Source organism: Lepidothrix coronata, unplaced genomic scaffold (genome assembly GCF_001604755.1).
Source record: "Lepidothrix coronata isolate B3197 unplaced genomic scaffold, Lepidothrix_coronata-1.0 Scaffold78, whole genome shotgun sequence".
Classification (NCBI taxonomy): domain Eukaryota; kingdom Metazoa; phylum Chordata; class Aves; order Passeriformes; family Pipridae; genus Lepidothrix; species Lepidothrix coronata.
Window position 1 is genome coordinate 1,173,133 of NW_016690258.1, and position 21,630 is coordinate 1,194,762.

At 46.6% G+C, this 21,630-nt stretch overlaps 1 protein-coding gene across 2 annotated transcripts in view; it reads right to left on the reverse strand.

The window, feature by feature from the left end:
• The window catches only part of HEMK1 (HemK methyltransferase family member 1), a 103,269-nt gene that overhangs the window by 40,763 nt on the left and 40,876 nt on the right, over nt 1-21,630 (reverse strand). For both annotated transcript variants that reach the window (XR_001875636.1, XR_001875637.1), the window contains exon 12: nt 18,072-18,148. The gene's annotated coding sequence lies outside the window, so the exon portion shown is untranslated. The remainder of the gene's footprint in view (nt 1-18,071; nt 18,149-21,630) is intronic.

The following is a 21,630-nucleotide window of genomic DNA, read 5'->3' on the forward strand; positions in this document are numbered from 1 at the left end:
TGCAGATCCTCAAGTGTCTGTTGCAAGATGAGAGCAACAGGCTTGTACTAGGAACTGTAAGGAAAAAACAACTCCTGTTAAATGTTCCAGTTTGAAGAGATGCTAAAAACTTGGCTAAAACTTTCTTTTTTTTGACACAGACAATCTCCATGACCGAATTTGAGGTGGGAGGAGGAAGCAAATGGCCGCCAACATAACAAAGCAAGTCAGATCTCACCAGGGACAATCTTGAGTAACTGATCCCGAATGGAAAAATGAACTCATGTATTTTAATGGGGTGACTTCAATAAAAAAAAATAAATCTCAAAACCAAACAGAGCTCTAAACTCTTATGCCATTAATATCTCATAGGCTTATCTTCAATGCTTCTCATTCATATGTATACGCTTGAGTATGTAAAAAGAGGGGCAACAGACTTTCATGAGCTTAAATCTTGGAGGGGTTAGACAAGAGCTGGCAAAAAAGTCTATAAATCTAGTCTGAGCAGCAGCACTGCTTGTGCAGTGGTGGGAATGTTTATTTACAGGTTGCTGCCTGCAGCCAACCTAAAGAACAAGTGATCAGGGATTATAACTCACAGGACAAACTTGCATTTGATTTATCGAGTGAAGCTTTCCAAAGCTGGTCATAAAGTTTCCCTTCATCTGCTCCTGGATCATACACAGCCAAACACAGCTGCGCCCAAGAATGCCTTTGCCATCCTGTCCAGAGGCTGGGATTCAGCTCCTAAACTTCCAAAGGCCCTACGTGCACAAGGGGCAAACACTCGCTGACCTGAACTGCAGGGGCAGGAGAGACGAATAAAACAGAAAACACGGAACAGTTTACTAAAGGTTTGATCCATGACTCAACAGTTTGCACAGTCTGCCCAGGAAAGGCTGGCAACCTGAAACAGATGCAAAAATAGTGCCTCTTCTAATAATTCCACAGCCAATGAAACCCATGTAACAAATCCACTGAACTTCAGGTTGTTACCGCGGCGCGTTGCAACACTTTGGAACTTCCCAGAACAAAGCTTTTGTCCACAGGACAGAGCCTTTTGCGCAAACCAGGAACACCCACTGGTGTTACACAGTGAGTTCTGTGTACACACACACACAGCTGCACCACCGCTGCTCCTCGGCAGCAACGGCACTGCCTCGAGCACCTACACATGGGTGCAGCCACGCACAGGCACAGCAAACTGCACGTGCAGGTGTTCGGGAAATTGGACCAGCAAAAGCTTCAGTAAGAGAAAGCTGCAGCCGTGACCTCAGCAAAGCAAAGAAACAAGATAAACATGCAGTGTAGCTCTTCGGGGAAGAGGGTCCGGAGGACGCGGAGTCTGCGGATTCAATTTTCCCTGGGCTCTGATGACTCTGTGGTAGAGCAGGTGAAGTGAAACCTGACTGGGGTAACTCTAGCCAGAGAGAGGGAGATAGAAATAAACAATATTATTCCTGGAAAGAAGGGATAGTAGCTGTCCCTCTGACAAAGTGCACTCCAGTCCAGAGCCTATTAGCTGTGGATTCCTTTCCCTGCTCCACCTCCCAGTGTCAGGGCAACGGTCCCAGGCCTTGACGTCAAAGCTGCCTTTTGTTTGCTGCACAGACTCTCCCCTTGTGCAGGTTTAGCAGACCGAGGCATGGGAGCAGGTGGGCAGAGCTCTGTTCTGACCAGATCTGCAAACTCAAAACAAGGCTCCGAGGAAATCCCCTCCCCACATTACTAATGTCAACCTTTCCAGTGAAAAAAAAGAATGAAATAGTTCAGTATGTCTAAATTGTTTTACGTCTGAAGTGCCCTCTTGCTCACCTTTCCTTCGATTTGTGCCTTGTGTTTTATCTGCTGGGGTTTTATCTTGCATTATTTAGACTGCAAGTGCTGCCAAGCAAGGACTCTTACTGTAAGACAAGGCTGCAAGACTGCTTCTTTAACTATCAGATAGATTAGGAGAAAATCCTTGCAGAGATGAAGGATAAACTCACAGCGTTCCAGGATAGTACTCAGGGATATGAGAGGGGGAGGAAAGAATGAGACCAGGCCCTATTACAAAATCCTCCCACCTTTCCAAACCTGGGACAGCCAGAGCCAAACTGGTTGTTTTATGAAGTGAGAGAGGAGCCTCTCCTCCATTAGTCATGGTGACCTGGGCACACACAAGCCACTTCTTGCCCTTCTCATCCACCTCACTCCCTGGCCCCAAACACAAGTTACCCTATGGGAGTACAGGGGAAGAGGGACCTGCAGAAAACTCACTGTGTTCAGTCAGGCTTTTCCTGCTAGAGGCCCTTTAAGATCCAGTTACAGCAGCCACAGTAAGATTACACCACTCCTATATAAATTTTACACTCTATTACAACCTATAGCTTTTCTGTTTAGAGGTCAAAAAACAGAAGGCAAAAAGGAAAAGAGCAGTCACATAGTCTACCCAGAAATGGGCACAGGAATCACCTGCTATGGATTTCCAGGAGGAGATGCTCAGAGTTACAATCTGGCCACATTTGTAACCCCTCCTTTCAACAGCAATAAACCTGACACTGGCTGGGATATTTCACAACACAGCTCTCCTATTCCTCTGCCACTGAGCCTCTCCAGACCATCTCCCTCCATTTAAGGCAGAGGCCAAACCTCTAACTCCTGTCCTCCAAACACAGGTCTGCTGCAGGCTCCCCTTCTTCCCTTTTCTGAAAGCTGGGGAACCTTTGGCATCTTTCCTTTCCTTAAGACACTCTAAACAGTACTTGACTTTGTGATCCTTGAAGGAGTATTGATGATAGCTTTGTACACCTGTAACTGAGTGGAAAAACTTGACAATTATCTCCTGGCTCAGGCATAGGGCCAGCACTGCTGGATGCAGCATTCCCAGGCTACTGATAGCTAAAAAGATGAGCAGCAAATGCTCCTGCTAATGAAGAAAAAAAAAAAAAAAACAAACTAGAAAAAAAGAAAAATAAGGGAAGAAAGAAAGAAGGACAAAAGACCTTCCCATCATCTCTGGTATCAGAGCAACAAAACTCTATGCTCAGCCCAGGCCAAAGTGTTTCATCCCTTGTAAAATGTTGATTTGGGAGGGAGACTGCAAGCTGCCTTCATCTCAGTGAAGCCTGGTCATGCCATGTCGTCCTTCTGACCTGCACAGAAAGCCAGACTTCCCAAAGAACTCACCCACATCCAGTTCCCTGGGAAAACCTTTTCACTATCTAGTGTGAGTGAATCTTCATTCAACAAGACACTTCACGGGTAGGAGGAAGGAGTCCCCTGTGGAGCCTCATACAGTCACACTTCCCTCCTTGGTCTCAGCCAAACTACAGGCACACAAATAAACACGGGAACCGTGTCACATTTACTCTCTTTTCACCTCCTTCCAGTGTTTTCAGAGAAGTCATCCCACACAGCACGGAAAGGCCTGTTCATTTCCACCTCTCTCCACCAGCAGGGAGACACAAGCCAGCGGGTCAGGAGGGTGACTCCACACCACTGACACAGGGTGGTATCAGGGGCAGACGTCAGGAAGTCCAGCAGCTGCTCCAGCCTGATCTGGAGCTCTGCAGGGCAGTGCTGCACCAAACCAGGCTCTGACTTTCTATCACCGTGTCCTGCAAACACACACTGCCCGTCAGGTCACAGCAGAGATAAGCAGGACCGCTTGGACCTCACACGGATCCCTTCTCTAATATAAAGGCCTGACAAAATTGAGCCCTGGGGATGACCAGCAACCTGAACTTAATTTGTGTCACACTCCAAAACTAGGCTGTGATGCAGAGAGAAAGAATATTTCCAGGAATCGAGGAGAGAGCTATTCCAGTAATTCAGCACTCCCCTCCCACTCCACTGAAGTAGGTAAGCAAATGGCACAAGGCTTATTCCAAGTGCTCTGAACCCAGGAGTCAGCTCTCAAGAAAACAATAGAACAAATGCTAATAGTAGGGGTGTCAGGGTGGAATGCTTGCATGTGACTGGTTATTGGCCTTTGGGCTTTTGATCCCTTACAGAGTCATATTCTCCAAGCTCTCCCTGTCACTACCAGGGCTGAGACTCTTCTTTAAAAAAAAAGAAAAAGGAAAAGAAAAAAGAAATCATATCCTAGACTATCTCAACACGAAAAACACGAAGCCAGATGCTCAAAGAAAAACAGCAAGTATGCAGAGAGATGCTGGAGATTGAGAGGTGAGAGGTGGCACCAGCCCAAACTAGGAGCCAGCAGCAAGGCAAGCCCACCATGGTTTCTGAGAAAGTCTGGTTTTAGCAATTAGCTGGCTCCTGGGGCAGGATGAGTGCCACAGCAGCTCTGCCCACTCCCAGCTCCTACCCCTTCTCTCCATTCCAGACTCAGATAATGCAGGAACAAGCTGCCTGTCACAGGAGGGTGATCCCTTCGTGCTTTTAATTTGTAGATATGTGATGGGGTGTTTCAGAGTTAAAAAATACAAACCAGCCATGTAGCTGAAAGTGCTCAGGTCGGTCCCAGCTGCCTGAGGGAACCAAACAAAAGCCTTGCCACCTCCTGAGCAGTGAGTGGTTCTCTGCTGAGCAGCACTGCCTTCCCACCCCAACTCAGAACAGACAAGGAGCATAGGGCAGGCACTACCATGGCCCAGAGGCCACCCTGACTTCCCCATCTCTGTCACATTATTTTGCTTGTGATGCTGGGGCAGAGACCTAAGGAAACAAAAGTCCTGGGAGGAAGTGAGTCAGGAAACCTGCACCGTGTGGCAGGGGAAGTGTGACTCAGAGCACTTGGGGCTCGCTGCTCCCTGGTGCCCTGGAGGAGGTGATAAGATGGTGTAATCCCCAAGATAACTTGCTGCACATCCTAATTCTGCTGATCCTCCCAGGGGAGGGGTGCTTCTGCTGAGTACTGTACATTAGCTGATTTCTTAGAATAAACTGTGGCAGCTCCCTGTGAGCTCATCGTGTGGGAGGGGGGATGCTGGGCTCCCTGCCTGTGCTCTCAGAAGAACCAGGAGCTGCAGAAGCACCAGACTTATCAAGAGCAAAGACCTGGCAAACCTTGTTTGCTCTGTTTTTGAGTTAAACTTGGCAAGTGTTTTATAAGAAAACAATATCAGAATCAGGTGTTCTTCAGGAACAAACTGTTCAAATTTGTGCAAACAAGCGTGGTTCTGCCCTCAGGAAAGTTATCTTCTTTCACAGACAGAGGGTAGGGACCCGAGTACTTGAAAGCCACAGAGAAACCAGCTATAAAGCAGAGGGAAGGATAATAAAGAGAATTCAAGAAAGAAGAGAAGGACAACTGTGGTGGCAATAGGAGGGGAGAAGGCAGCCTGTGTGCTTGGGACTGGTGAGGAGAAGTCAGAGAGAGAGAGAACATGAGATACCAGGAGGAAAGAGGCCAAGAGTGCAGGCCAGGCAAGGGAAGTGAGGAGGGCAGAGAGGATGGAGATAGGATCATAGAGTCACTTAGGAGTGATGAGGAAAGTACAGTGAAAACAAAATGCCCCTGGGATCAGGAGAGCAGAGAAACATTACACTGAGGGAAAGAGGCCTCCATCCCTTCTGAGTTCTCAGTACACACCAGAGCCAGAGTTCATATTTCTGGGTCTCTGTTCATCAAAGTACCATTCCTTAAAAACAACCAGAGCCCTGAAGCAGGAGGGTGACACAAGATACAAAAAATCCCCCTATTCCATCCCCACAGGACTGTCCTTGTTTCCTCTCCATGACTGCAGGCACAAGCAGTGCCAGCACTCACAAGCTCAGCCCTCTGCCTGTGCCAGAACAGCACCTGATGCAAAGGATCTAAGACACAAGTAGGCTTTTGGAAATTTCTGCAGCACAAGCAAAGCTCACAGGCACCTTGGGGAGCTGGATGCCAGCTGACCTTCCAAACTCCAACCCTCTGCTTCCTGGAGACCCTAGCAAATTGAACATGAGTGAAAAGGAAGTGCTTACTGTTCCAGCAAGGACATGGCTGGAATGGCACACAATACACACAGGCTGTCACAGGCAGAAAAGGCCCTGTCCCGTCCCATCTCACAGTGTCAAAATCCACCAAACAATCACAAACACAACAAGAGTTAGGGAAATCCAGGCCTGGTCATGCAGAAAGCTCACTCTCAAGAAGTATTGTTTCCAGCAGGGACCGTCCTGTGCTTCCCGGGGAGTGTCACACTCAGGACACGGCTCACGCTCAGGGGCTGTGGCTGTGCAGCCTCTCTGTCCGTCTGCAGCACATCCAAACTGCACCTCAAGCGCCATTTGAGAGTCCTCACCGTGCCCAGTGTGGCACAAAAACCTGCAAATTTGTTATGCTGTTCGTGTCAGGAGCCAGCAGTGATCAGACCAGCAGTTCCAGGGAATGTTACCCCCAGGTGAGGGGGCAAAGCTGTTGGCTGAGACTCAGAAGACCTAAAGCCCATTTCCCTTTCTGCACAAACCTGTAGCTATGCTGAGACAAACCACTGTGCATCCTTGGGTTCCAGGTCCCTTTTCCCCCTTTTTTGCCTTGCTGGTATCAAATACAAGCTTCCTGGGCTTCAGCTTCTGAACAGTAACATTAGATACATCCTAGACTGCAAAATGCTGAATGGGTCTGTAACGGAAATAATGAGTACTTTAGGTTTCAAGCCTTATGTTTCTAGGTCAAATGTTCCTTTAGGCTTGTATGACCTAATATCCCAGGACTAGCAAGACTGGGAACAGCTGTGTAAAGGACCTGCACACAGGGGAGCAACCACCCCTACAACTGCTGGTAACAAAAAAAGTATCATTTTTATCATAAAATTCAAATCGAAGGAAGTTCTTATTCTTCACCCATGAAAACCCAAAGCTGCTGGAAAACAAATTTGTTGGAAATTTGTGATTGTTATCATGGGTTCAGTGAGATCCTGCACTGTAGTTCTTTATTTCACTGTGAGTAGACTGTTACTCAGAAATAGGATGACTGTATTTTACTCCTGCAGGTGGGATCTGCAAGGCCACAGCTCAAGGACCAAAAGCATCCGTATCATGCTCTGTAAGTGTATGTTAGTTATTCTGCCCCCTGCAAGCCCTCACCCACCTTGTGGGCACAGCACAGGGATGGAGCTGTGTGCAGCTGAGCAGATGCTCTCAGATTTCTGTTTAAATGATGTTTTGCAAGCCTGACTCAGCTGCTGACACCTCCTCACCACACAGGATGCCTGCACGCTTTCGCAGCTCTGTTTTTCCCTTTGAATCTGTGCTAAAAGGAAAGCATCAGGTGGAAGATATTTTTCTAGTTAATGTTTTTTGAGATGCTGCCTGGCCTAGATCAATTCCAAGAACTGAGGCAGCCAAACAAAGAAACTTTTATTCAGGCTGATCAGCATCATGAGCATCACTGCTCTGGCAACTTCCCACGCTGTAACAAGAATTAGCACGAGCCAAAACAAGACCACACGCAAGAGAAGGGCTGAGCAATGCACTCAGGAGCTGCCAGTGACAGCACCCCCAGCCCCTCTGAGCACACCCGAGGCAGGGGCAGCCTCCAGCACTAAGCCTGTTACACTTCCCTGGAATCCTCACTCCAGTAGAAAACCCTCCCCAGCGCTGTTTTTCCAGGCAGCTGACCAAGCCTGAGCACCTGCACAGCAGCCATGGGGGGAAGGCTGGAGATGGGGCTGTTCCCTCAGCTCCCTCCCACGAGGTTGTACCCTCGGACAGGGCTCACACCCCACAGCCTCTTCCCTGCCTCGCAATTCTATGGGCTGCTGACTCTGAGGCCTGAAACTTGGATAGCAGTAAATCCCTTTGGGGGACAGGACGGGACAAGGCAGAGTCCTGTAGGATCCAAATGCTTCAGACCCTCTTCCTTCACCCCCCACAGAAAAAAAAAAAATAAAAATCAGCCACTTCCATGAACTCTGCACAGGCACAAAAATCATCTCAAAAAGTCGCCTCATCACATGAAGTGCCAGCTTAGAAAGAGTGGTTTTGGCATTCCAGGTTACCCCAACCCCTTCTTCTCTCCTTTGTGTGCACTGTGACAGATGCCCATGCTGGCATCCATGGAGAGTTTGTTTTCTTTCCCAGATTACTGCCATGAGGAGCTGACATCAGGGGCTGGCCCTCATCAGAGCTTGACTGAAAAAGTAGTGTCAACAATGACCTGTGTCAGTTGAGAACTCCAAGCCAATTTTAAGCACAGAGGGAAAGAGGAATTCTCTTTCTTTCCTGAATAAAGAAAGCCAAAAAACATTGAAAGAGGAAAAACCTTTGGACTTGTCTTCGAATAACTGCATCCATGGAAATAGCAGTAGACATGCCTTCCTCTGCTGTGTTCTGCTCACTATAAGCTGTTTCCTGATCTCATCAGATTCATCACAGCCATCAGGCTCAGCTAAATTTGGCACTGGAGCTATGGCTGTGACAGTCACAGCTGGGGAGTAACAAGCTTTGAGCCAGTCTGAGTAAAGAAGCAAATGAGCCAGTATCTTTCCAGTAGTCCAGTAATAGTTTGTGTTTCCAGAGATATCTTGCCTGGGGACCCCACAGGCATTAATAAACCCTCACAATCCCCAGTTGAACCCCACAGCATCAGTATATCCTACACTGCACTGGAAAACTGAGGCACTGGACAACAATGCTTGACTCCCATCATGCAGCAAGAAACAGAATCCAAATTACAAGGTTATAAACTACAAACTTATCCTCCCAGCAATTTCATTTAACTGACTGGAATTTACCCTATGGCATGCACAGTCTTTATATGGCTCTGAAAGCACATAAACATTCTGTGCATCAGTGCACAGCATCACACTGTCATTGCCCTCTCAAGGTTTATTTTAACTAGGGCAATTCTGGGGGAGTCTGTGGCTGAGAAGTTCTTTGCACCACAAAAGGCACTTCCCTCCCTGAGGAAGGGAGGACACGGCCACTGGCACAGCCTGGCTGAACAGCTGCTCTGCTCCTACACTGCTGGGCAAGGAAAACCAGAAAAGGGGATCCCAGCAGAAACCTCGACAGCCCGAGTTACAGCAGGGACACTTTTGCTGATGATGTGACATGGCATTTCAGAGTGGCTTCCAGACAGGGCCCCTTTCTAAAAAGGGACATTCTGTCACCTCCAAAGCCTCTGTCAGTGCAGTGAGGGTTAATCCAGGCTAGTGAACAAGCAGGATCAAGATCAGCTCATCTTTTCCATTCAAGCAGAGGCTGCTACAGAAAATGCTGGTTGCTCGATGTCTCAGTGACTTCCAGGAACAGTGAGCTAAACTCAGCTGCTCTTCCCAGCACCAGCTGAGGGGGCGGCAGGGGATGGAACACAGCCCTATTCTTGGAAGGCAGGAAAAAATAAGGCTCTGGCAGAGCTATGCAAACTCTCCTCTCGCCCTCCTCCTCTCCCCAAAAGATTCTTTCAGCATCTCTTAATTCCTCAAAGTACAGCTGGGTTGGTTTTTCCTTTTATCATCTAACAAACATAAGAGCAATGCAAGAAAACTGCAGGCAATTCTCAAGCAGAGGTTAAGTTAATCAAATAAATAATGATAAGCTCACGTCCATGAGCTCCCACATGCCCCATGATCTTGCTCAGTTTAGTGCATGACCTACTGTACTTCTTAACATTTTCCTGTTAGATAAACACAGAAGATAGAGCCATCCAGCTCATGAAAACTATTTTTGGCTGCTTTATCTTCAAGCAATATGAATTCCAAGGGATGATTGGATATTTGGACTTCTCCCAGCCTGGCTGACTGGGAAGGGGGCAGACAGTAACCTCATTGCTATTCTCCTGTGGAAACAAACATCTTCTAGAGATGACAAGTATGTGGCTTGTAGGTACAGCACTCGGAATGAGATTGGGGAAATGGAGCAGTCCCCAGCTGTGAGGAATGTGAGGACAGCCTTGAGGCACACCAAAGAGGAAAACAGGAACCAGAATGAGTTTGTTTCAGGGTTCCCCACAAGCTGCCCTTGAAATACAAGGCAGCAGCACTGAGCTGTGAACAGAGGGAGAAATCCTGCTGCAAGGCTTGCAGGCACCAGTGCAGATGGATGAGGATTTGGAGCAGCTTTCATACAGACTCGAGCCTGGCCCTGAAAATAAAAGGAAATAAAAGGACCCTGTGCTGGCAGGTGTGACACCCGTGTACCTGTCTGCAGGCACCCAGCAGAGCAGCTCCCTTGTCCAGCAGGGCCGGAATGAATGGTCCCAGGAGCAGCTGGTCATCCCGGGACAGGGCTCTGGCACTGCAGGAGGAGCTGTTCCCACACAGACACAGCAGGGGCTCTGTCAGGGCTGATAAGGCTCTGTCTCCAGCCCAATCGCTCTCTCACCTAATGCAAGTGCTCCACGCTCTGGTTTTGTGTTGTTGGGCGTTTCCTTCAGCTGCTGGACAGAAGGAAAATGCAAATCTGCCTGGTTACACAGGAGCTGAAGGTCCCTGCCGTGCCAAGGCCACCCATCCATGGCTGGGAGACAAGAAGACTCTATCACTGTCTTTCATGGATTTCAGGGATGTTAAAACCCCCCACCCAGGCAATAGCACAGAAAGCAATGTAGAGTCAGCAGCAAACCACAAGACCAGTTTACAGGTTGTTGAACATTTTGCCCTTGCTGATTTCCAGGTTCTCAGGCACCAGCTAAGAGACTGAAGCACTCTGCTGTCCCGCTGGGAATTCTGAACTCCACAGTATGATGCACCATTTATTTCTGCTCCCTTCAATTAGGAACAGGAAGCTCAGAGTTGGGCACTGGGCTCATTTTTAGCTGTGCCAATCTGATGACCCAGCTCCTTGCCTATAAATCAATGTAGATGTGCTCATTTACACTCTGTGAGAAATTGGTTCATTAGCTAGAATTAAACAGAGGCCCAAGCCACACCATTTAAACTTGAACAGTGCTCTTGAACACCCTGTTCTGTCCTGGATCTGGGATTTGCTTCGTGCCTTCCTATATTTAGCATACAGTAATGTAATTGAGGCAATAAAATAAGGCCCACAAATAGACTGGTTTCTCAGTACTTAATCAAGGACCTTTTCCTAGAACTGCAGAGGGCTGAAATTAAAAGAAAGGAATGTGTGGTAATCAGCCCCACGGAGGCAGGAGGAAACCACCATGAATTTAAACTCCAAACACACACTGGCCAGCTGAATGTCCCCCTGTTTGAATTAAATGTGGCTTTACAGTGACCCAGGCCAGGGTCACATGGCATGAAACACTTGAGAATGCACAGCCCACGTACAGGGAATTGCTGAGCAGATACAACTCATGGTCTGAAGTCACTGTACAATAAGAACGTCCTCAGACCCCATATCCATAACGGATGAAGGAAATGGCAGCTCTGAGGCACCTCTGCAATAATGCTCATCTGCTTCTGTCAGCTTGTGAACAGTAACAGGCACAGAAAGAAGGGACTGAAAGATAAAACCAGTGTGCAAACTGCAAAATGCATAAAGCAGGCAGCACTCACACTGCAGCAGGAAAGGAGGCAGGGACCTGCAGCACTGCTTGTTCAGGCTCACTAATAATAGGTCTTAGAAGATATACTAGAAGACTTCATTTTCTTCTTAATAATCTAATTTGTACTGGTGGGCTGAATAGGAGAACTATGTTTTAAAAAGAAATTTCTTTCTGTTACAAGTTTTCACATTACCATTAGGAAAATCTCCTCTTTGCATTCAACCTAACAACTGCCAGAAGAATAAGACAAAGAAAATATTCTGTAAGCAGAAACACAGCCAGACATTTAAGAAGTGCTGAAATGCTTCAGTAACTGCAAAGCTTGTTTTGTCTGGAGCTTCATTTTAATGTATTTCTGCAGTATCAGCACAACAAGCCTCCAAGTGCCAGTTGGGACATGCAAAGACATTGATGCAGAGCTAAGACCTGAAAAGGTCTTTTAAAATAGATTTCAGAGCTGTATTTTCTAGCTTTGGCAATACCCTTGAGAAGGACAGTTGTACCTCCCCATCTCTTCTGCTCACAACCTGCAGCTGTTCTGCAAACAGATGGAATGGCCTGTCTTGCTCAGTGTGCCCCTGGAAACATCCTCCAAACAGCTTCTGCCAAAGAGTTTTAGGATTGAAGTTACTTCCCACATGTAGAAGCTGCTGACTTCTCTTGGAAAACTGTTCCTGCATAACATGGGATCTCTACTGGATCAGACAGATGAAAGATTAAGATTACCCCTGCACTGGTTTCATACATTGCATTCCCAGCCCAGAGCAGGGAAAGTGAGAAAAGGAGAGAAAGATAATAGGGGAATGAGACAACAGCAGTATAAATTTAAATCAACTCTTGGGTCTTTGATTCACCAAGAGGATTCACAAGAACAGAGGAGAAGGAGAGCCCAGCTCACTCCCTTCCCTGCCATCACCCTGCAGAGGAAAAGCAGTGCTGGGCTCTAAAGCTGCATCTAAAAATCCCTCACTGAAAGCTCCAGGTACTGAGAACTGATTATGTAAAGCTGCAGCAGGGAAAACATTCCTTGTACGGTGCTGAGCTTTTTCAATACAGGTCTACAAAACAGCATAGCATAGTTAAGCCTCCATAAATATTAATAATTCCATTTGTAATTCCATTTCTAGTTCCTTCTGCTCATCCAATAATTAATATTGCTTCCACATCACCATTACAGATAACAGCTTCATAGCAGGAACAAAAGATTAGGCCGAGTATCTCATTTGTAATGAATGGAGATGAATAATATCAGGTGCAAATTGCAAAGGGCCAGAGTGCAGACACTGACTCCCCAATTTCCAAGCTAACTCAACACACAAAGGCCTCTCTCTGATATTCACAGGTACTGGCATTTCCTAGAAAGACACTAAGAAGAAACAATTTACCCTTAAATTATGAAACACTCACTGGAGATCTAAGTACATCTGAAAAATACATGTCAAATGGAATTCACGGAAATGCACTCCAGTGTTTTAAAAAAGACCAAGTTACCTTCCTAGCACGGCAACATTAAGGGAATAGAGGTGGAATTAACACCTCTGCCATGGTGGTGAAGTCATTCACAATGAGGAGAGCAGAGCTGTAACACAGGGTGTATGAGAAGCTGTGAGGCAAAGCTGATGGGCAGGTGGGGGACTGGGCAGACATATATATATATATAAAATAAATAATCACACAATTCAGAGCAGAATCAGCAGGTGAACTAGTGTAATGCTTCACCCTCAGCCTTGCCTCCTTTTCCTCCCCAGGACCTGCTGTTCCTTTGGTCAGGCTTCCCCTCCCCGTTGCACACTTTGCAGCGCAGAGCTCAGTGTCCCTCAGGCACATCAGTATTGTACCTTCCAAGAGCTTCCTTGGGCAGCATCTCACACTTTGATGCTCCAATTTGTTATGCAGGAGCAGTCTGGGCTTCCAGATCTCACCCGGGCCTTGAGCCCAGAGCAGACAAGCCTGGTAGTGCTCCAGTGGAGAGAGCACACAGAACAACCTCCCTCCCTTAGAAATCCTGTTCTGGAGCACTTGCAAAGGTGGAAAAATTCCCTCAGCTCACAGGCACGTTCCCTACAGAGCATCCAAGCCCTGCAGCTGGACAGGCTCATGGCAAGCACAAAAGCTCACCTGTGAGCAGTCCTTTTCCTCAGCAGGGAGGCTCAAAGCTCTAAAGACTCTGTGCTCCCTTCCTTGTCCAGCAGAAGGGGAATTACTGTTTCATCATCTGCATCATCATTCAGAACATTTCCAAAGGAAATTAATTCCTAAGTAGGTAGGAGCTTAACTCCCCAGTGCACAGGATATCCAAGAATAAGCAGGATGCTACCACCCCCACTGACAGAGAATCCCAAATCAATATTGCTTTGTGGGATGGGGGCTTTGAATCTCAGCCAGCCCACTTCCCTCTCAAGTCAGCAGCACTCTGGGGCCTTTTTTGATCCAGAGCCTTTTCTTTTTTATTTGATTCAATGCCTCCAAACAACCTGCTCTTAAAGAAGCTGAGGTGTCATTCTGTCCTGTAAGAGCCATGAGAGGCCTTAAATCCAGCAAAGGGATCATCTCCCTCAGGGCTTGTCCCTAAGCCCCCAGCGAGAGGGGGAGACAGGGAAGAAGTCCTTCACTCTATACTGCCCACGACTGTTCTGCTTGGCTAATCCAGTTTCCCCTTTGGCACATTGAAACCCCAGCCAAAAAGCCAGTGTCCTGGATTTCCCCAGTGCTAAAAACTGCCACATGCACTGTCTCTCCTCTCAGCACCTCCACTGGGGTCTTATCTGAACATGTACTTTCTAAAAGGCTTATTACTACTTAGTATTTTTATAATACTTTTTTCCTGGTGCCTAATAATTGAGAAATGAATTCATTATCCTCCTGTGAGCCTAGTGCATTATTCTGCTGTCATCCAAATATAGATCAGAAATACTTACTAAATGCTTCTACTTATTTTCATCTTCATTGACAATTGCACCATTTCCATTTCAAAGAGGCCTTACACAATTCCCTTTCAGTTTCAAGCAGAATGTTTAAATTCTTTAGCGTCCTTGAAGAGATAGCAGCCAAGGATAATTTCACATTTTCCTTTTCATTTCCAGTTTTCTGCACTTCATTTCTAATTTATATTAACTGTGCCCTGCTCTGCCTCCCCTTCCACATTGCTTTCACTTTTTTTGTTCCTAATGCTGTCTTCACCACTGAACAATGATCAGCTATATGAAGATAACTATTTCCTGAAGGCAAAATCACTCCTCTTTGCACTGTTCTTAAAGAATACCTAATTCTAATAAGTGTTTTCTTATAAAACACTCGCCAAGTTTAACTCAAAAAGTCTTTTAACTTTGGGTAAATTATATGTTACAGTATTATCTGGCAAAGTCTTCTTTTTATTTAGATTTACCTTTAACAAGGTCACAGTCATGCAGCTGCTATCAGCTTCCAATCCAGCTCTGAAACCCTCTGCTCCCAGATGTGCTGGGTCTGATAAAACACTATTCAGTGATTTCTTGGAACTCCACATGGCACATCAATCCTTCCACCCTGAGAAGCTTCACCTGCTGATTTGTGTAACCATCACACACTTATCTTTGGCTGCAGAGTCCTGGACTCCAGCAGTCCAGTTGTCACTGAGTCAATGTGGCAGCAGGGCCTAACAAGCATCTCCACCCCCAGCACCCAGTGAGAACATTTCTGCAATCCTTGGCATGCAGAGCACCCTCCTGCTGCTTTCACTGTGCTGGGCTTAGAGCTAGACCTTAAAAATGTGCTCCCAAAATGGATGTGAAGGAAAGGAAGGAAAACATCATGGATGGAAAATAGTAGAGAGGGACAAAGTAAGAGCCTGAATTCTGCACAGTGCTGCTGCTGATGCAGGCTGGCAGCTGGGGATTGACACCCCACTGCCCTGGGGGGACTCCAGCAAGAACAAATGCAAAGAGATCACCAGTGAAAGGAGTAGAACTATCTTAATGGATCTCTCATCTGGGGCAACAGCCTCCTAGGTAGAGCCTAGAGGAGAAAATAAGAATGGAAAAAGACCACATGAACAACAGCATTTCCTAAAAAGCTTTGAACTCCCAGGACCATGGATATCTCATGCCACCCAACAAGAAACTATTGCTCTCAGCATCTGATGAAGTGTTTGGTCAAACTGGTTCCTCCTGGCACCATCACTGAACTATCCTGTGCAAAGACAAACCCTCTCAGTCCCAACTGCACCAGATACCTCCAGCAGGCTGACGTCAGGGCCACCAAGGATTAGAAAAGCACGTGATGGGAGGAAGCAAATTACACCAGGGGCACATGAAGGGGGCATGAAACAGCCCCTTCCCAGCAGCTGCTGTCTCATGATCTGCCCTTGATTCCAGCACTGATGACGGCTGTCCCCAACACTTAGGTTGCTGCTGCCTGTGCACTTAGAGCAACACAAATTTGGGAGCCCCTGGCACAGGTTACAACCACAGGCAGAATTCCTCTTTGATACCACTTAAGCCAGAATGAGTTCTGAGAAACTGCTGCCACATGTTCCCTCCGTGACGCAGGGCTGAGCGAGCAGCTCTGACTCGGTGCTGGCTGCAGTTCCCGAGGCTGCAGTGCCTGGTCCCACACTCAGCACTTCGCAGAGGAGAGACCAGAGCTGGGCAATTGTGCCAATCCCCATGGCTGTGAAGACAGCCACATGTTCTTCCAGGTACAAATGAACAGGAGCAGTAGCACTCAGGGCTGTCCCTGTCTATTGGAAACTTTCACCCACACACCAAAAACTCCATGAGAAATGAGTAGGTCACTTGGGTCTCACTTGGCCTCTCCTGTCTGAGACAAGTCTGGCCCAAAGCCTTAAAAAACACAAACCCCCCTCACCTCTGAGACTCTGATGATAGCCTGGCTTAAGCAAGAAGCCTTCAGTGAGGTCAGGTTGGGTGTTCTGACACCTTACCTGTGGTATGTCCTTCCTTGCAGTGCTGTCACTCCATAGGGAGTGACCCGTCACCACTGGTCAGATTCACCACAAAATCACAAGGCACCTTCCCTTCCCCTCACCAGCCATGGCTTAGTTGTAGACCACAGAGGTCTCCAGGAGTGACTGACTATTGACAGTGATCAGGGGATTCTGTGCTGTCACCCAGAGGAAAAAAAAAAGAGGCTTCATGGATAAATTTTTCCGCACCCTGACCCTCCATGCAGGAGACAGGCAACTACATCCCATGCTCTGTTAGGTTCCCTTCCCTGCAGAGGGAACTCTGAGGAGGAGGGGGTGTGAGAATGCTTGGCATAATGGGAAACCTTGTCCTCCTTTCTGGAACCTGTCTCGTTCTCTTCTGACTAACCAGGTCTGAGGAACTTTAGGATGTGCTGCATAATCTCCTACTTACCCAAGCTTTCAGGAAGGAGTCAGGGAAGAAAAAACCATTTATGAGAAAAGATTGGGTTTGTGGGAGCTTGTTGAGCCACAGTGTGTAGTCTTTAGGGTATGTGACTATTTACTTCTGCTCTAGCTGTACTTTTGTCTTTCAGCAATGACAGCTACAGTTCTTTTTTTTTTTTTCCATTTACAATTACTCACCATTAACTGAAATAAGTTTTAACCTGAAATGTTAACTGAATACCAAGAGGAGGAAGATACTTTGAGCAGCAGCCACTAACCAATCCTGAGAAGTCAGGCTAAAGCCAAAAGGCCCCTTTCTTCAGCTTGTCACACTTTGCTCCCCCTGTTCACGTGGAGCTCTGCAGACCTGGGAGCTGCAGCTGCTTCCAACAGTTCTCATGAACCTCTGTTATGAGGTATTTACATCACTGTTTACCAGATATGCAATGGTATTGCAGCTTAAATACATCAACTCCACCCTCAAATGAACATTATTATCATTTCATGTTTTACCTATACACGTACACACAGAATTTGTTAAAAATTAAGAGCTGTTTGAGAAACTGGGACAGGAAATGGGTATATTAAATGCAAAGTGATTTTTGTTTCCAGCCAAAAAACGCCCCCAGACAATCACACAGAAGTGCTCTTAAATTTTTTTGTTTAAAAGCAATCAGCTTTCAGCTGGATTGGCTTTTACCACTTTCTGCAAACTCCTGGCCCCCCAGCCAGCCACTCACAACCAACAACTGCTGGTATTCTAATAGAGCACCAATATCTTGCGGGCATTGTCTTGAATTTTCTTGTGCTCAGAAATAGTGCTTTGGAAGGAATGCCTGTGTTTTATCCAAGTATCTTTACTTCACTGTCACACTGACAGGAAAAATCTCTGAGGGAAGTGAATTCACTAAAGCCATTAGAAAAAACACAGACACAGAACAAAGGAAGAGGCAAGAGCCAGAGACAACTCCTCTGGCACCCAGCATAGGGGAAGGGAGAGCCTTGGGCATTCTCCCTCTTTCCCTGTGTGACATTCCTTTATTTTTAAGGCACTCCTAGGAGTTTCCTTCCAGCAAGCCCCAGCTCAGAGGGCAGAATGTAGGGCAGGAGCCATGCACCCACCAGACATCACATCTGAAACAGTCTCAGCCATTTCCAGTTGCCAGAGCTCACCCCAATCACTGTGTCTCATTTAGTTGCTACCCAAAGGTATCTTGGGCCTGCTGGGCTCATCAGGATAGAAAAGGCACAAAACAATGACATTCTGTGTCCCAGCACTGCTGGTTTTACACTGTTACCACAGGGCACAAAGCAGGACACAGAGCATATAACACTGTGAGCAGGAGAGTGACTTACCCTGGGGGAAATTCCCAGCTGACAAAGGATTCTGCCCAGGCTTGTGCACCACTTTGGCTCCGTTCACGCCGCTGAAACTGGTTTAAAGAAAGCAAAAAATAGGTAATTTCACTCTCTGAGAATATCTTCTTCCAGGAAAAACCAATTTTCTAAACAACACATCAGGCTTTTTTTTTTTAAAACTAATTTAGCACAAGACTAGCACAGGCCCTTGCTGCCTATTGACCCAGCTAAATGCAGACAGCTACTGAAATTCCTAGAACAGCAGCTTCTTCGAGGCCCAATGCTGACAGAAAGACCCCTTCCACCTGATTTGACCCACACATTTGTCAGTGCCCAGATTGCTCTGCTGGAGGATCCAGCATTTCTTAGGTTTGTGGGCTCATATCCTATGACTCTACTAAGTTTATTCTGTAGTCCCTTCAAGGATCAGAGGCAAAGAGCTTGATTTACCTGGCCTGTTAGTCAGCTAGCCCATTTTCAACAGCCCCTTGTTTTCTGCACTTTCTAGAGATCATAAATTCCCCTGGACTGGGAGGAAGGCAGGGACACTGCAATTTGCTGTGTGATGTGGACAATGGCTCCTGCCCCAGTTTGAAACCCAGAACACTCTTTTCCTGCTTTTTTCTCAAAGTGGAAAGAATGAAACACTCATTCCTGGGATGAGGCAGCAGCTCCTGACCTTGCAGGAACTCTGTAGGAACCAGGACTCGTTGCCACCTCAAAGGTGAGAACCTGCTGCTGTGCTGTGCAGAAGGAGCTGTAAAGCTTCTGGAACCACACTCCCACTTTCCCTTCCCCTTCATTCTATCCTAAGAGGATTCCTAAGGGGAAGAGTTTCACTGCTGTGCTTCAGACATCAACACCCCTGAAGGTGCAGCAGCCTGGGGCACAAAGAGGCACTTTCCTGGGAAACCAATGCGATGTGAAGTCCTCCTGGTTTTACATCTCGGCACCTCTTTGGAGTAACAAAATGCAAACACCATCAATCCACCTGAGCACCATCTACATCTGTGGGAGTGATGCTCAGTCAGAGCACAGGATGGATTCTGCCCATGTTGGTGGGCTCACAGTATTTAACCTGAACTGAGACATGAAATAAGCAGCTCACAGGTCCTTGTTTTATCAACACATGTCTGAGAAATGATGTGAAGCCTGGGACTGCCCTTCTAAACAGAACCTGCTCCTCTGTTACACCCCAGTGACACTGTTCAAAGAGAAGAAATGGCTGTTCATGGTGTCATTCCATGGCTACACAAGGGAAGTTGGTAACTTTGTCATGCAATCCTGGTAAACGTTTACTTTCTCCTACAGATTCTTTTCCTTTCCCAAAGCTTTTGGCAGAGCCCATTTTCATGCTGTAAACTGGATCATTGTGTACCTTGTGTAATTTTTGTTATAGAAAAGCTGCACTGAGCACATTATTATTTTACACATTATCCTTTCTCTTCTGTACCTTTTATCAGATCACAAAGAATAAAGAGTTGATCTCAGCTATCAAATAACCACAAATGCCTGCTGCAAGTCTGAACCAGGCAGAGGTACAGATATTACACACAGATAAGCAGAGCTCTCAGTAATCTAAGCTGCAATAATCACCTTACACTTAAGTGTATTGCATAATGGGCTGTTCGGACCATAAATTAGCAATAATATGGAATCAATTCAAGTAAAAAAAAAATCAGAACTTTGCTTTAAAGAATGAGCTTTTTAACCAAATCCAAAGCTTTCAGTTCCATGAAAAATAATTTTCTGTCCCAACATTTTTAAGGACTATGGTAATTTTTCCATTTCTTGTCCAGATCTATAAAAAATCCTTTCTTTTTTACACATATTAAACCCCAAATATTTCAGTTTTCACAGGCTATCAGGTTCGATCTGACTCTTCTTTCTGAAGAGAAAAGCCTCATCTTATTTACCACCATATTTATGTCTCACCATATTTAACCCTCATCTTTCAGGCACACAAGTAAGGCTGGATTTGTTTCCTTTTAATACACACAAAACTGTGAGACAAGCCAAAAATGACCTTGTGCAGATACAGTTCTCTTGGGAAGCCAATGCTTTCACCTATGCTCAGGTTAACAGAGAGAGGAACACTAGGAAAGGGAATATATTCACTTTTCAGAGAACTCTGCAACGATGAAAATTAATCTCAAGCACAATTCTCCACTTCTTCCTGCCCTGCTCACACATCAGAAGGCAGTGCCTTTGCAATAAATCAACACCAGGTCAATACAGCACCACTTTGCCAGCACACTGCTGCAGCCTCAGCCCCACCACTGTGCTGGGCAAAACTGAGCACACCACAGTGCCTCTCCACTGCTCTTTCAGTGAGGAAAGGTCAAACAGATGAAAAATTAATCAATACCTCCTCTGAGACACATTTAGTCTGCCAGAGAGATGTAAAGGAGCACTACTGCAAACCAGACCTGTGCCCAAGCTGCTCCACACACTCTCTGCAGGGACACAACTCTTGATTTACACACAGCACCTGCCTGGTCTGAGCAACACCTGCATGAAGGGCAAGCACTTATAAGCCCTCAGCAGCCAGGCAAAAGGCCATTTGTCACAGGTGTCCCCCCTTACCAAATCAATCTCATAAATGCTTCACAGACCTCATGGACCAAGCTCAGCACAGAGCAGTGGCAGAACCCAATAATAAATAAACCAAACCCCAAATGATCTGGTCATTGTTTCTGTTGTCCCTTGAAAGAGAATGAAAGAAACCCCACCAAATTATTTGATGCTCCTCAACCTATGACACAGGGTGTTACAGCATAAATACAGCTCTTGGATAACTGCTAAAGTCACTGGAAAGCCCATGAGCTGGATCTGAGCTGTCAGCTTCAAATCAGACGCCTGTCAGCAGAGACAGGGGTGTGGAGACAAGCACCCACATGAGCTGCTATGATCAGAGCAAGTGATGCTCCAAACCTTCTTGCAGAGATCTTATCAGAGCTGGGCAGGCAACAGGCAGGTTGTGAGTCACCTGGCAGGAGTCACGCTACCACTAACCCCTCCCAGCAGTATCAGGATTGAAGGTGGAAAATTATGGGTGTGTTGTAGATCAGGGCTGTGTAACAGGTCAGTCTGCGTGGCTGTGTCGCAGACACTTCCAACAGGTGTCAATGGGAACAGCTCAAGCACAGCAAAGGTGTAAGAGCTTCAGAAAAGTGGTTAAAACAAGCACTACACCTTCCCAGTGACAGGTTAGAAGCACCTCACACAAATATCACGGTGATATTCCATGACATTTACAGCTGAGCTTAACTTTTACCAGCTGATGTCCTGTCTCTGTGATACCCCTTGCCAGTGACATGAGGAGCAAATGCCTCATCACCTGCAGGGACTGTCCAGCATTTTCCTGCTGGAGCAGAGGGGTCAGACCAAAAGGCACAACACTGAGGCTGGGGCAGTTCCTGATTTGTACAGTTCTTTTCAGAGCATCACATCATGTTAGTTCACTTCCTCAAGTGGATTTCCTCTCCAGGGCCTGGCACTACTGCCTTGAACACAGATTAATGTCCTAAATTGCACTAATGTCTTAAGTGAGACA